Consider the following 12,287-nt stretch of genomic DNA (forward strand, 5'->3'; position numbering starts at 1 on the left):
TTAATTTCATAATTAAAAGATAAACTAATTAATTTAAATAAAAAAAATCTAGTTTCACTTCCTGCACTGAGTGCTTTATAAACTGATCTAAATTGGTCATTGAATGTTTCTTCGGGACAATAGAGGGAAATGGATCAGTCTCAAGTCTTCTGCAAAGGAATTTTTGATGATTCTATACTTATGTTATATTCTTCATATCCCTTCTTCCTTGTAATGGAGACCATACCAGCTGAAATTTTGTGAAAATCTAATGCTAATTAAAATTATAGTAAAAGTTTGTTTATATTTGCAATATTTCGATCTAGCCTATGTTGGTTTATTTTATCCACTTACGCAAATCCCGGGAGGGGGAGATGAGGGACACATGTCCCCTCCAATCTTGGAACTGGGGGGACTGTCCTCCCCAATAATCCGATTTAAAATGTGTTTTTTTGGGGAGAAATGTGATGATTGATGATTTGTGTCCGATTGTCACAAAGGAAAGTGAGATGAAATTGATGTTCCCCCAAAATAAGCCTCAAATCTGCCCGCCTCCCAATGTTGAAGACAAATCTACTCCCCTGGATCCTTCACAGCATTGTTTTTCAACATCATAAATATTTTGAACATCACTTAAAAAATAAAAAAATAAAAAAGATTATGGGAACGGTCTAACCGTCTCCCCCAATGTTGAATATAGATTTGCGCCACTGATGCTATCCTATTAAAGATTTAAGTTTAGAATTAATTTATGATTGTTATTTATTTCATTATTTCTGTATTATCAACAATCAAACAGTTACTAAGTTTCACGTGGTATAGCGAGCAACATACAATAGATTGAAGTAAGTAGAATTTCCCATTTTTTTTCTCTAGTAACGTTGAGGCTTAAAACGTTACTAGCAATGAAGGAGTCTGCATATCTTAGTACTAGCACTCATTTGTATAAATGTGCTAGCTTAGAACTTAGCTGTTAAGATTACTTAAGGGCAACAGAGGGAAGGGGAACAGCGCCGTGGAATAAATCCCTCTATGAAAAGGAAGCTTCGATGGTTGTTTATTTCACGGGCGTCTCTGGCGGGGGAACGAAGGGAACGCGTCCCCCCCAATATTTTCAAGTACAAAATATTAAATACTTTATTCTAATTTAATTTATTTACTAACGACAGAATAACATTTAATAATAATTATTATATTTATTTGGAATATAATATTCAGGCTGTGAAACGATTATAGCAGAGTTCTTGATATACCTCAGGGGTTCCGTGAAGGTAAGCAGGAAGATAACAAATGGAATCGAAGATAATAAACAGGTTGGGCTAGGTAGTACCATTTAAATCACTTTTTTATGTCCCCCCCCAATTTTACATGCCAGGGACGCCAGTGGTTTACCTTCATGGTATCTTCCTCAGGTTCCTTTCCCCTTTGTAATTTGCAGGCCATGGGCTCTGAGAGCCTTTCTTCAATCAAATTGGCTTCTTCTCAGGCCCGGCAAATTCCCGAAAGATGCCTTATTTCGTATAATTATGATCGTAATTATTTTACTATAATAATATTGATTTTATTTTCAATACTGCGAAACAGATCTTAGGCAAAAGTACAAAACTTCGTAAAATAGTTTTAAAAGAAAATAATTTATAATTTAAAAAATGTATAATTCATAGTATAATGTAATTAAATATAAGATTATTCTCAACTAAGGAGGTTAAGATTTATGTCAAGGTTGAAATATTCAACTTCCCTGAATTCAAATTCATTTTGGGGGCCGCGGTGGCTCAGTGGTAGAGCGTTCTCCTCTGGTGCTTGGGGTCCTGGGTTCGATCACAGCCCCCACCAAGTGAACTTTGTGGTGGACAAGCATCGCGTGCGTGGGTTTTCTCGGAGTTCTCCCGTTTCCTCCCACTTTCTTCATTCCACCATTTCATTCATTTCTCATAATCACCGTCTCCTTTAGCCTAACCGGCATAACCGTGGGACGTAAAACTCAAATATTTCATTTTTTCATTTTTTTCAAATTCATTTTTAAAATCCAGTGGCTCTTAACTTGCACATCTGTAAAAAGTGCAAATGTTATCGTTACAGGCTTAGAGAAGAATGTTTACCTCTGGACGTTTAAGGCATGTCCTCCTTTCCACAATATCTAGTGAAAGTTGGGTGACGTTGTCTAATAGCTTTGTTCCTGGATTAGAAGAAAACAATTTCAAAGGTACGTCCTTATGATATATATGTCACTATAGCCTTGATGAATTTGCAAGAAGGAATTTGTTTTTTCCATATCTTAATTGCTCGCGTTAATGTTTCACGTTATGCCTGCACACGAAAGGAAGCGAAATCCGACAACGTCACATCTGCACAATATTGGTTTTCGATAGATGTTCCAAATGTGTAAGAAGTGTTCTTCCATTTCCTTCAGCTTGTAGTGATAATATTTAAATTTTTACCGACAGGATTTCTCTGAAGATCCACTACTTTGTAAGATTAAAATCAAAACAATCAGTTTCTTAATATATCATTTTCAGAAGAATGGAAATCAATTTTATTATTTGGACCTACTGTCATCATTTGAGAACAGTGCACTTAAAGTAAGTTTTTATGTAAGGTACTGTGTTTCTATGTTTTCTATCTATTTAAAATGGTCAAAGAGGAACTCTCTCTACATATATATATATATTATATACACAGGCGCGGATCCAAGGTGGGCTGGGCTATAGGAGATATAGCCTCCTCCTTGACGCTCAAGTATACACTGGATAAAAAAGGCTTCAATCCTGTTTTACACTGGATAAAACGGCAAACTATGGTTTAGCCCTCCCTTGATCATATCCTGGATCTGCCACTATATATATATATATATATATATATATATATATATATATATATATATATATATATATATATATATATATATATATATTGTTTGTATCATACTTGGAGAGAACGATCCATTGAAGTTTTACAGTATTTTCTTTTCGATCTACACTGTTCAACTGCTTTATTAATTCGTCCACTGAGCCAAAATGCTTGTCGGCAACTACATTCATGTACTTGGACCTAAGACCGTCTATAATATACATAATTGTCTGCTGAACGGTAGCAGTGGGCAAATACAATGCAACTAATCTGGCTTTTCGAATGGCATACATTTGTGGAGATTCACTAATAGATTGCTTAGCCCTACGTAACGTGTCTTCTACTGTTAAAGGCGAAGATATGCCTCTAAAAGTAGAAATCATGTCTTTCTTTACATCGTCATAAGATTTTTCCATCATATGTACCTTCCTTCTTATAATTTAAGAACCAATCAAAAGCTAAATCTGTCAAACATGTAGGCAAAACCTCTTTCAGCTTGTCATTATTCCACTTATAATATCTTCCGGCGTTTTCTAACTGTTCAAAAAATAAATCTACTTTATGAGGCTCATAACCTGTATAAGACGGAATTTTCACCAACTGTCCTATACACTGCATAAAATTATTCCGATTTTCACTAGTCATTTTGCTACGTTGTGATTCTAATTGTCTACGAAGTTGCCCCCTCGTACGTACGCCACTAAAGACCTCCGTGGTTATTGAAACAGAATATTCCGCTAATACACACAAAAGGAAGTTTCAACTCAGCACATTCATAATAGCGTTGGTAAACGAGGCCTTTAACACAAAGCAAGAGAAAAATTCATTACTACGCATACAAGAAAGAAAAAAAGAAAGGAAAAAAGACAACGAATTATTACTCGAAAGCAACACGACATACGAGACAGTTCAAACAGCAGATGCTGATTCGTCAAAAACAAAAGAAAATAAGAATAATCTATACAACAACCTTTGCAATGCCAATCATGAAATGGATTCTAAATAAATTCATATTTTATTCTAAAAAAGTTGAGTATTATAAGCACTACTAAATAATAAGGAAAAATCAGAAGAGAGGAAAAATAAATAAATAAATAAATAAATAAGTGCTTGAGACCAGCATTCCACCATGCTTAATTGGGATCGTAGCAAGTCTTATGCGAGAGTAGTAAGGAATTGGGGATGCACTGACGAACCAACATTTGAGCGAATTAAATGGACAGATTCAAATTTATACCTTTTAATATACGAATTTATTCCCTTCCTATTGATAAATGAATCTATTGGCCTAGGATGAAGGTCATATCATACTCAGAGAGACTTTGTGTACATACCTCTTTTCTTGTCCATACCGGGCCCACTACTTCTCTTTTCGTTGGATGTCTTTTCACTTATGATCACAAAGACGACGGACCGAGGTTCTAACCAGAATCATCCTTAGCCTTACTGTCGTCTGGATTTTATTCAGAAGTCACTTCCTAGGTTCAATTCAGCAGTTTTCTATCATTGAACCCGGCAGTACACTAAAGAATGCGGAATCCAGACAGGGTGGTATGATCAGGACAGAGCAATGTACTCAAAGAAAATACTGTAAAACTTCAATGGATCGTTCTCTCCAAGTATGATACAAACAATATATATATATATATATATATATATAGAGAGAGAGAGAGTTCTAAAAATAGCGCCAACGAACTACAGATCACTATAAAGTCTATAAGTCAAAATAAAGTGAGAAATATTGTATAGCCTACTTTTCAGGCCCTCGTCAAGAGACGCGAAATGCACTATGGGGCAACTTCGCAGATAAAGAACCGCACACAAGATATATCAATCTATCAAATATGTAGTTAGTTACATCAATTCTTTTCAGTTCTTAGGACTTATAATTTAAATTTCTAGGCTTTCGACATCTATGGCCATTTAGCCCGTTACCTCTGAGGGATAAGGTCCCTTGGTGAGCACACTATCCGGGGAAATGGAGGGAAGAAAGGATTGGGGAAGAAAGGAAGCGGCCTGAGATCTATAAGTTAGGTACCACCCCGGCATTTACCTGGTGTGAATGAGGAAAACCCTGGAAAACCTCATTCCTGGTGGCTGGCCTGAAAAAGCGGTTTACACTTTTTCGACCGAGTGCTTTTCAATTCTTTCCAGATGACAGTACCCAAAAGAAACCGGACTTTTGTTCTAAAAAATAACTTAAGTTTTTTTTGCGAAATTCTTTCACTCACCTTCAAAGTACTCTCCATTAAATGCCATTCATTTCTCCAGTTTTGTTTCCCACTGTTTGAAGCATCTCTGGAACTGTTCAATTTTTATGTCGTCTAGTGCGGTCTGCGAAGTTCTTTTTACAGCCTCTATACCAGGGCTGTCCAAATGGCGGCCCGCGGGCCGCATGCGGCCCGCCAAACCATTTTCTGCGGCCCACAAAGCTTTCATGATTTACGATTGTTATAACTGATGATATTTTAATTTATATTCATTCATTCTTTTAATGTTTCCACTCTTCTTTCGGAATAAGGCGTCCACAACAAAAAGGCGTGGGCATCCACGGCAACACTGGAGTCGGTAATGTAATCGTTGCTTAAAGGGACGATTACTTCAATGAACGAATATATATTTGATCTAGTTTTTTAAATCAGACCATTTCTTCCTCGAACTTTGCTTAGAAGCCATAGCGCGCAAGAAATACACCACTTCTTGTGATAAACACAATTTAGCATACTTTCCAAGTTGCAATCGTCTGACATTAGATTTTGAAAATGAAACATTTAATTTTTCTGAGTTCTGCAGAGACATCGAGTGTATCACGAATGGATTTAATGCAAGATTCTCAGATTTTGACAAACTAAAACACGACATCACATTATTTACTAATCCATTGACAATAGACATGAAAGAATAACTTCCAAACTTACAGCTCGAATTTTGTGACTTTCAGGCTGACCCATTCTTTCAGACAAGAACAAAGAAAGGAGTAGATTTTTCAGGCTACTTTCTAACAAACGTTTCTCTAACTTTTGTGAGTTGTGTCGGAATATAGTATCAATGTTTAGTAGTACTTATGTGTGTGAAAGTGCATTTTCCACCATGAAAATTATAAAGAATCGCTCAAGAAGCTGCCTTGGAGATCCTCCTCTTTTACATCTTCTGCGGGTTACATCTTTCACAACAAGAGGAATGGGCGTAGATACCTCAGCCCTTATAAACGCTGGTAGTCACCCTCATTAGTCACATTGAATAGGTATGTAATTTTTCAAATATACTTTTTTTAAATATTTTTCTTTTGTAGTGTAATAATAATAATAATAATAATAATAATAATAATAATAATAATAATAATAATAATAATAATAATAATAATAATAATAATAATAATAATATTATTATTATTATTATTATTATTATTATTATTAGCTGCGGCCCTTCACCTTACTAGTAAAGACGGTTATGGCCCTCAGGCTCATCATAATTGGACACCACTGCTCTATACCATCAAAACAATTTTCTTTTAGATTTTGTTTAATTCTCGGAAACTGTCATCACGTTGGTCAAAAAGTTTGGACCACTTGTCAATCTGTTTTTTCAAGTCCTGGCTCAAATTCAGAGGAATGTTTTTGATTCTGTGTGAGCAGGCGAGAAACAAACTTAGCGGCAACACGTCTCATTTGCAAAACCTCACGCTGGCAATTCACTTCTATCTGTTTTGAAATATAATCGATTATGAAATGACGATCTTCGTTGATTTTTTTGCAGATTTTTTGGATGTTTTTGTCGTTTCGAAATGATGAAGAGCACCCAGAACGAGCATGATCTTCAACACTCAACTCGCCACACTTAAAGCGTCCAAATTACTCAAAAAAAATTGTTTTGTTGTTCATAGTAATAATTAAAAACCTCTTAATGCATTTGGTAAGTTTTCGTTTCCGAATTTCCAAGTAGGAAGCAAAATTTCAAACACACTCTTTGTCCCTTTGAATCTGCCACAATGATTCGCAGGCGGCAAACGAGAAGAGTTGACAAAAACAATACGATCAAACGTTAACCTCCTGCGCAGACGCTGATTGGCCAACTGATTTGGGAAGGTCTCCACTAGACCCACCTAGCGGGAGAAATCTCTACTACGCCTAGGAACGGCGATGCTCTTTCAATCCGGTTTCTTTTGGGTCCCTCCTCGTATATTTGATAGACGTTGACATTAGCACCACTTACTAGCATAACTATGTATGTAATGGCTTAATGGATTCTTAGAGTAATGATAATGGTTCCAAGTTAATCTGCAACGTTGCCACATAGTAAAATTTTGATCCCACATAGAGGCTGAAGGAGACCCTCATGGGTATACAATTGTATAGGATTTTCTCTTGATTTTGATCTGAAAAAGAACCGTGGGATCACGCCTTGTTGTCCGTGGGCATGATATTTAGAGCACTTCATATCGTATGTTGTTCGAAACTGAGCTTAAGTTTCTTTTCCACTTTAAAATATATTTTCCCATTTTACATAGTTTGTCATCTATAATTTATGAATTTAAGTTTGTGCTTGTGATAGAGACCTGCACGGGCCGAATTTTTCGGCCCGAACCCAATCCAGCCTGAACGTACCTAGGCCAGGGCTGGGCCGGGCCCGAAAGGTTTTGCAGTTTTTCGGCCCGGCCCGATAAGTTTTTTAAAATTCTTGGCCCAAGCCCGGCCCGGGCCCGATAAATTTTAAAAGTTTTGGCCCGACCCCGGCCCGACAATTTTTTTTAATTAGCTCGAGCCCGAATCTTTCTCAAAATGTAGTACTAAATTTGACCTAACCCCCAGAAACATTTTCTAAACTTTGGTTCACAACCTGACGCTTGCCTTCCGAACGGTACCATTGCCTCCTAGAACTTTGCCTGTCATCGAGAGAACATAAACTCCATTTCCTGGAACAAAAATCTAACAATTGATTACTGTGCCCACCCCCTTGTCCGAGCACTTCGCCTTTTCGCCACCAGATGCTCACTTTTTCATTTAGCAATCACTGCTGGCGCCTCTACTGGGAAGAACTGAAAGATCGTACCGCTCAGTTTAAATGTGTCCAGGATATCCACAATTGAAGTGGGCGGGGAGAGGAATCCAACAGTTTTTTTTTTTTCCTTCGTGCACCTGCAGTCAGTCAGAGTCTAGTTTTACAAGCCGTATTGTTCAGCCGCAGGGCAAAATCTCAACCATTGACGGGTAACAGAAATCTTTTCTTTTTGCAGGTAGGAATAGAGTTTTTGTACGAAAAACGTGAATTAGGTTGCAGAGAACGTCATTCGCATCGCGTTGACAAATTTTCTTTCGTCCGTTTATCACATGAAGCTCTTTTTTTTTTTTTTTCGATTATTACCAGAATATGAGATAAAAAATCTAAATGGTTCTTTGTATACAGAAAACAAACAATACATTTTTTTTTTTTACATATCAGTATTATATGATTTTTTTTTCTGAAGTGTATGATGCTTGAAAAATGGACAGAATGAATTTTGATTTTTCTATTTGTCCCTATCCTTCTGAGTAGAGAGAATGCTGTGGCGCAACTAAAGGGCCTGCAGGGCCCGCAACTTTGAGAGGCCCAGAACAGAAAGAGGCCCATTTCAGTTTCGAAGTTAAACTTTAAAATGTTAGGATGTTAAAAATTATGTGATGTTCCAACTATATCTCATTTTTACCTGTGAAGACGGTAACACCTGAGCGATTATTTAGTAAATTAAATGCCAACAAAACTTATACTGACCAGCGAAAACATTATGACCACTCGCTACTTTTTGAACGAAATCATTGTGCAGAGATAAGAGCTACATGGCATAACATAACCGCGCGCCAAACGTGACAAGAATCTCACTCGATTAGTCAGTGTGGTGCTTGTGCCTTGAATGGGGAAGGACGACGATATATCAGGGTGAGTAAATGGCTGGGAGCTTCATTTCGGAAACAGCGCGACTTGTCGAGTTTTCGCGATCTGCCGTGCTTATGTATTTCAAAGGTGGGAAAAGGACAGTGAAACCAGCATCGAACCAAACAACAGAAAGTGGGGCGACTACACCTCATTAAAAATGTCGGATGTCGTAGACTCTCGAGGTTGGTACAACAGAATAGACGAAAACTATAGCACAATAATAATAATAATAATAATAATAATAATAATAATAATAATAATAATAATAATAATAATAATAATAATAATAATAATGTGCATTTTTTTTGCATATGAGCAAGTTGTGACTCACTAAATAGAACATAGAAAGTCAAAACTGTTCTCTGCAAATTTTACGTGACTCATGGATGTGGATAGAGGGGGTCCGTTTAACATTTTTGCGGGGAGGCCCATTCGTCCTTACTTACGCTATATATAAACTCCTGGCGCAACAGTCCCTTGTGATCTGAGTCTGCAGCGGGCTTATGTTAGTGGTCAGCACAACTACACCCAACGTAGCCGGCTGTCTAGATTGAAGTCCGCTATCTTTTAGTTTCCCAACTTTTCTCTCGATGTTTGGTCAACACAGCAATGTTTGAGTGCCACACCGGGAATTAAACCCTGGACGACGCACACCGTATCACTTTCGCTAGTCTTTTGGTAAAATTCAGGTTAGGGTGGTACTGAATTATTTTTGGAATATGCCATTTCTCATAAGGTAAAATTCAAAAGTATTGTGACATAATTAAAAAGCTTATTATCAACCACGTATTCTTGCCTCTAATATCACTAAAAGTTTTCGAGATATGTGTCAAAAATGGTTGAAACACTTGAAGTTAGTTTAGTAACTTGAAGAAGATAGTGGCCTTATACATACATAATTGCTCCAATTTTTATTTTTATTCTTCTTTCTCGTAAAGAAATACAAAATCATAATTTCAACCATTTTGGTACATTTTTCACAATTTGAAGGCCGAACAGCCGGTTTCTTTCCTTACGTTTTGAACTTGGGATTTATATTCTTCTTGTCACTTATCGTGAATGTCATATAATGACATGGGTCCCAAAGCTAGAATATATTATGCGACAGAGGTAATGACAATTTCATCTCTAAGATCTTTTAAATTTGACATTTATTGAACGATAGCGGTTTTATAATACGAATAAATTTTTCGCAATAAGGTGCATATAGTGGTCGTAAGAAATTACAAAAACTACCATTGACCTTTATAGTTTGACTGATGCTTTTTCGATCATGGTCTTCCCCTTAAATTTTGTAAAGGACAGTATCATTTTAATTATCTTGGCCTAATTTCCTAAAGCCTCTCATTCGTACGCTAAAAGAAAGATTTCTATTTTTTATGTATAAGAATTCAGGGAATGCAAATTTATTCAAAATTCGTTTACAATTAAAGTCGGCTAAACAGATATTCCTTCGATATTTCTGTATTTTGAAAACAAATTCACAATTTCAGTTCTTTGTCTTTACTTGTTTCCATTTTTTTTAAATATATATATCAATACTGTATGATCAATTCCAAGAATTATTTTAGTTCCCCGGTAAATCCATTTATAACAAGCTCCAAATACTGCTACCATTTTAATGCGGTTTCAGGAGAATCTGCATATCTCATCCTTTTGTTACTCTCTATATATTCATCTACTATGTAAAGAAACATCAGTGAAAGAAAGAGGCTGAGAGCTAACACGTGCTCCGTGAGGAACGTTGTCATTCCTTTTACTGATATATCTAGAGAGTCTAGTGTTGCCACGAGACAAGACGAGATTTCTGGCTGTGTCGTCTCGTCTAGAAAAGATGTGCCCGTCTCGTCTCGTATCGAATGGTTCTGTCTCGTCTCGTGGCAACACCAGAAAGGCTGAGGCCCACAAAAAGAGCTGTTATACCAAGTGGTTAAAATTACAACTTTTAACCAAGTTTTGTTTGGTAGCACAACACACAATACGACTGCAATCTTCCAGCAACGACTGCTTAGATTCGACTGAACCAGTAATTACTTCGATAGGAACATTTGTCAATACCGTCAGTAACGTCGAAAGGCAAGATTTCCCCATTTATTCTGATATCTTTTTTTCAGAACCCCTGGCGCCACTTCAACAAATAAGGAGGCCTATGTAACTTTCCCATTTAAAAAATGGTTTAGCTTCGAATAACATCATAAAACAATAAAAAAGATAAATTTTGTTGTCAAATCAGCATCTTTTCAAAACTCAGTATCGAGAAAGGCTGACACGTTTCTGTCTTGGTTCGGAACGAGAAAGACCATGAAACAATAGTTATTTACTGATAAAATTGCCACTTCTACTTGTACTTCTATAACAGGATTTTTATACGTAGATATCTCCACCAGGCCCCGGAATAAAATCTTCTGAAACACTGATCTCAATGAACGTTTACATTTGTATTTGAATCTGGAGCACTATCACAAAATAATTAAACTTGAATCGATTGAAAAATGGAAGTGAAAGCTGTTTGTAAGAATCATTTTTAAAAAGTGCTTTAGGTATTCCCTGTTCTTTGTAGGATTTGAAACATTGAATCATTTCGATCATTTGAAATAATAAAAGATGGTATACATTTCGAAGGCAAATAATTTATTCCGAGTTAATAAATTTTTAAGCAAATTCAGAAACTGTGTTTGTATTTTTCGAGACACGAGACGAGACATTTCACAAAACGTTTCGTATTGTATCGTGTCTCGCTTCAAAGAGTCCTGTCTCGTCTCGTTGCAACACTAAGAGAGTCTTACGCATTCTCTTTCCAAGAAAGTGAAACTTGAAAAGCACATTCAGTCAATTGTTATCATAGAATATACTATGGGCATAGCCACTGATGTGTAGAAGGTGACACAGGCGGAATTTGTTCTTATGGAACCCTTGGCGAGTTGGAGCCGTGGGGCTCTATTATTTGGATTGGAAACATTGGTTCAAAAATATTTTACATTTAGCATACATATAAGATACATACACACACACACGTACATGTGTGTTACATATACTTTAGTGTGGACCTGCGGACAAGGTATAGTTCGCCCGCTCAAAACACCGCCTCTGGGGGATGGGTTCGAAGCGCACTCCTGAAACATAGAATTATGCTAATCGTAATTTTCTGAGATAGACTACCCCCCGAGAAATAAGTAAATAAATAAATAAATAAATAAAAATAGTTTCGTAATGTTTATCTTCCGTATACGAGTAATTGAAAAATTTTAGTGTCTCAACAATGAGAGCTGTATACAGGTGATTCTGCGTTCCTGGCGGAACTTCCCTAGTTCCGGTCCAAAATTTCACACTATACCCTCTTTCGGCTCTCACCCCCACGGTAGTTTTAAGAATTTTTATCTCTTATCTACTCCCTTGGAGTAACTGTTGCTCTGTATTTTCACGGGCTTGCAACCGTCAGAATGAATATCCTGGCTGCTTTCCCAGCTAGCCATTCAGCATGCAATAGATACATGCAATAACAATCAAATCCCATACAAACTACTCTACCCATCAAATATTTTAACATG

The 12,287-nt window shown here is 36.7% G+C and overlaps 1 protein-coding gene across 12 annotated transcripts in view; it reads left to right on the top strand.

Annotated features, from left to right (window-relative positions):
• The window catches only part of LOC145684106 (uncharacterized), a 510,020-nt gene that overhangs the window by 127,591 nt on the left and 370,142 nt on the right, over positions 1–12,287 (top strand). For 4 of the 12 annotated variants that reach the window (XM_081756004.1, XM_081756008.1, XM_081756007.1 and 1 more), the window contains exon 3: positions 2,062–2,185. The exons of the other annotated variants lie outside the window; for them this stretch is intronic. The gene's annotated coding sequence lies outside the window, so the exon portion shown is untranslated. The remainder of the gene's footprint in view (positions 1–2,061; positions 2,186–12,287) is intronic. 12 annotated transcript variants of the gene reach the window in all.

Source organism: Thermobia domestica, chromosome 4 (genome assembly GCF_964235325.1).
Source record: "Thermobia domestica chromosome 4, izTheDome1.hap1.1, whole genome shotgun sequence".
Classification (NCBI taxonomy): domain Eukaryota; kingdom Metazoa; phylum Arthropoda; class Insecta; order Zygentoma; family Lepismatidae; genus Thermobia; species Thermobia domestica.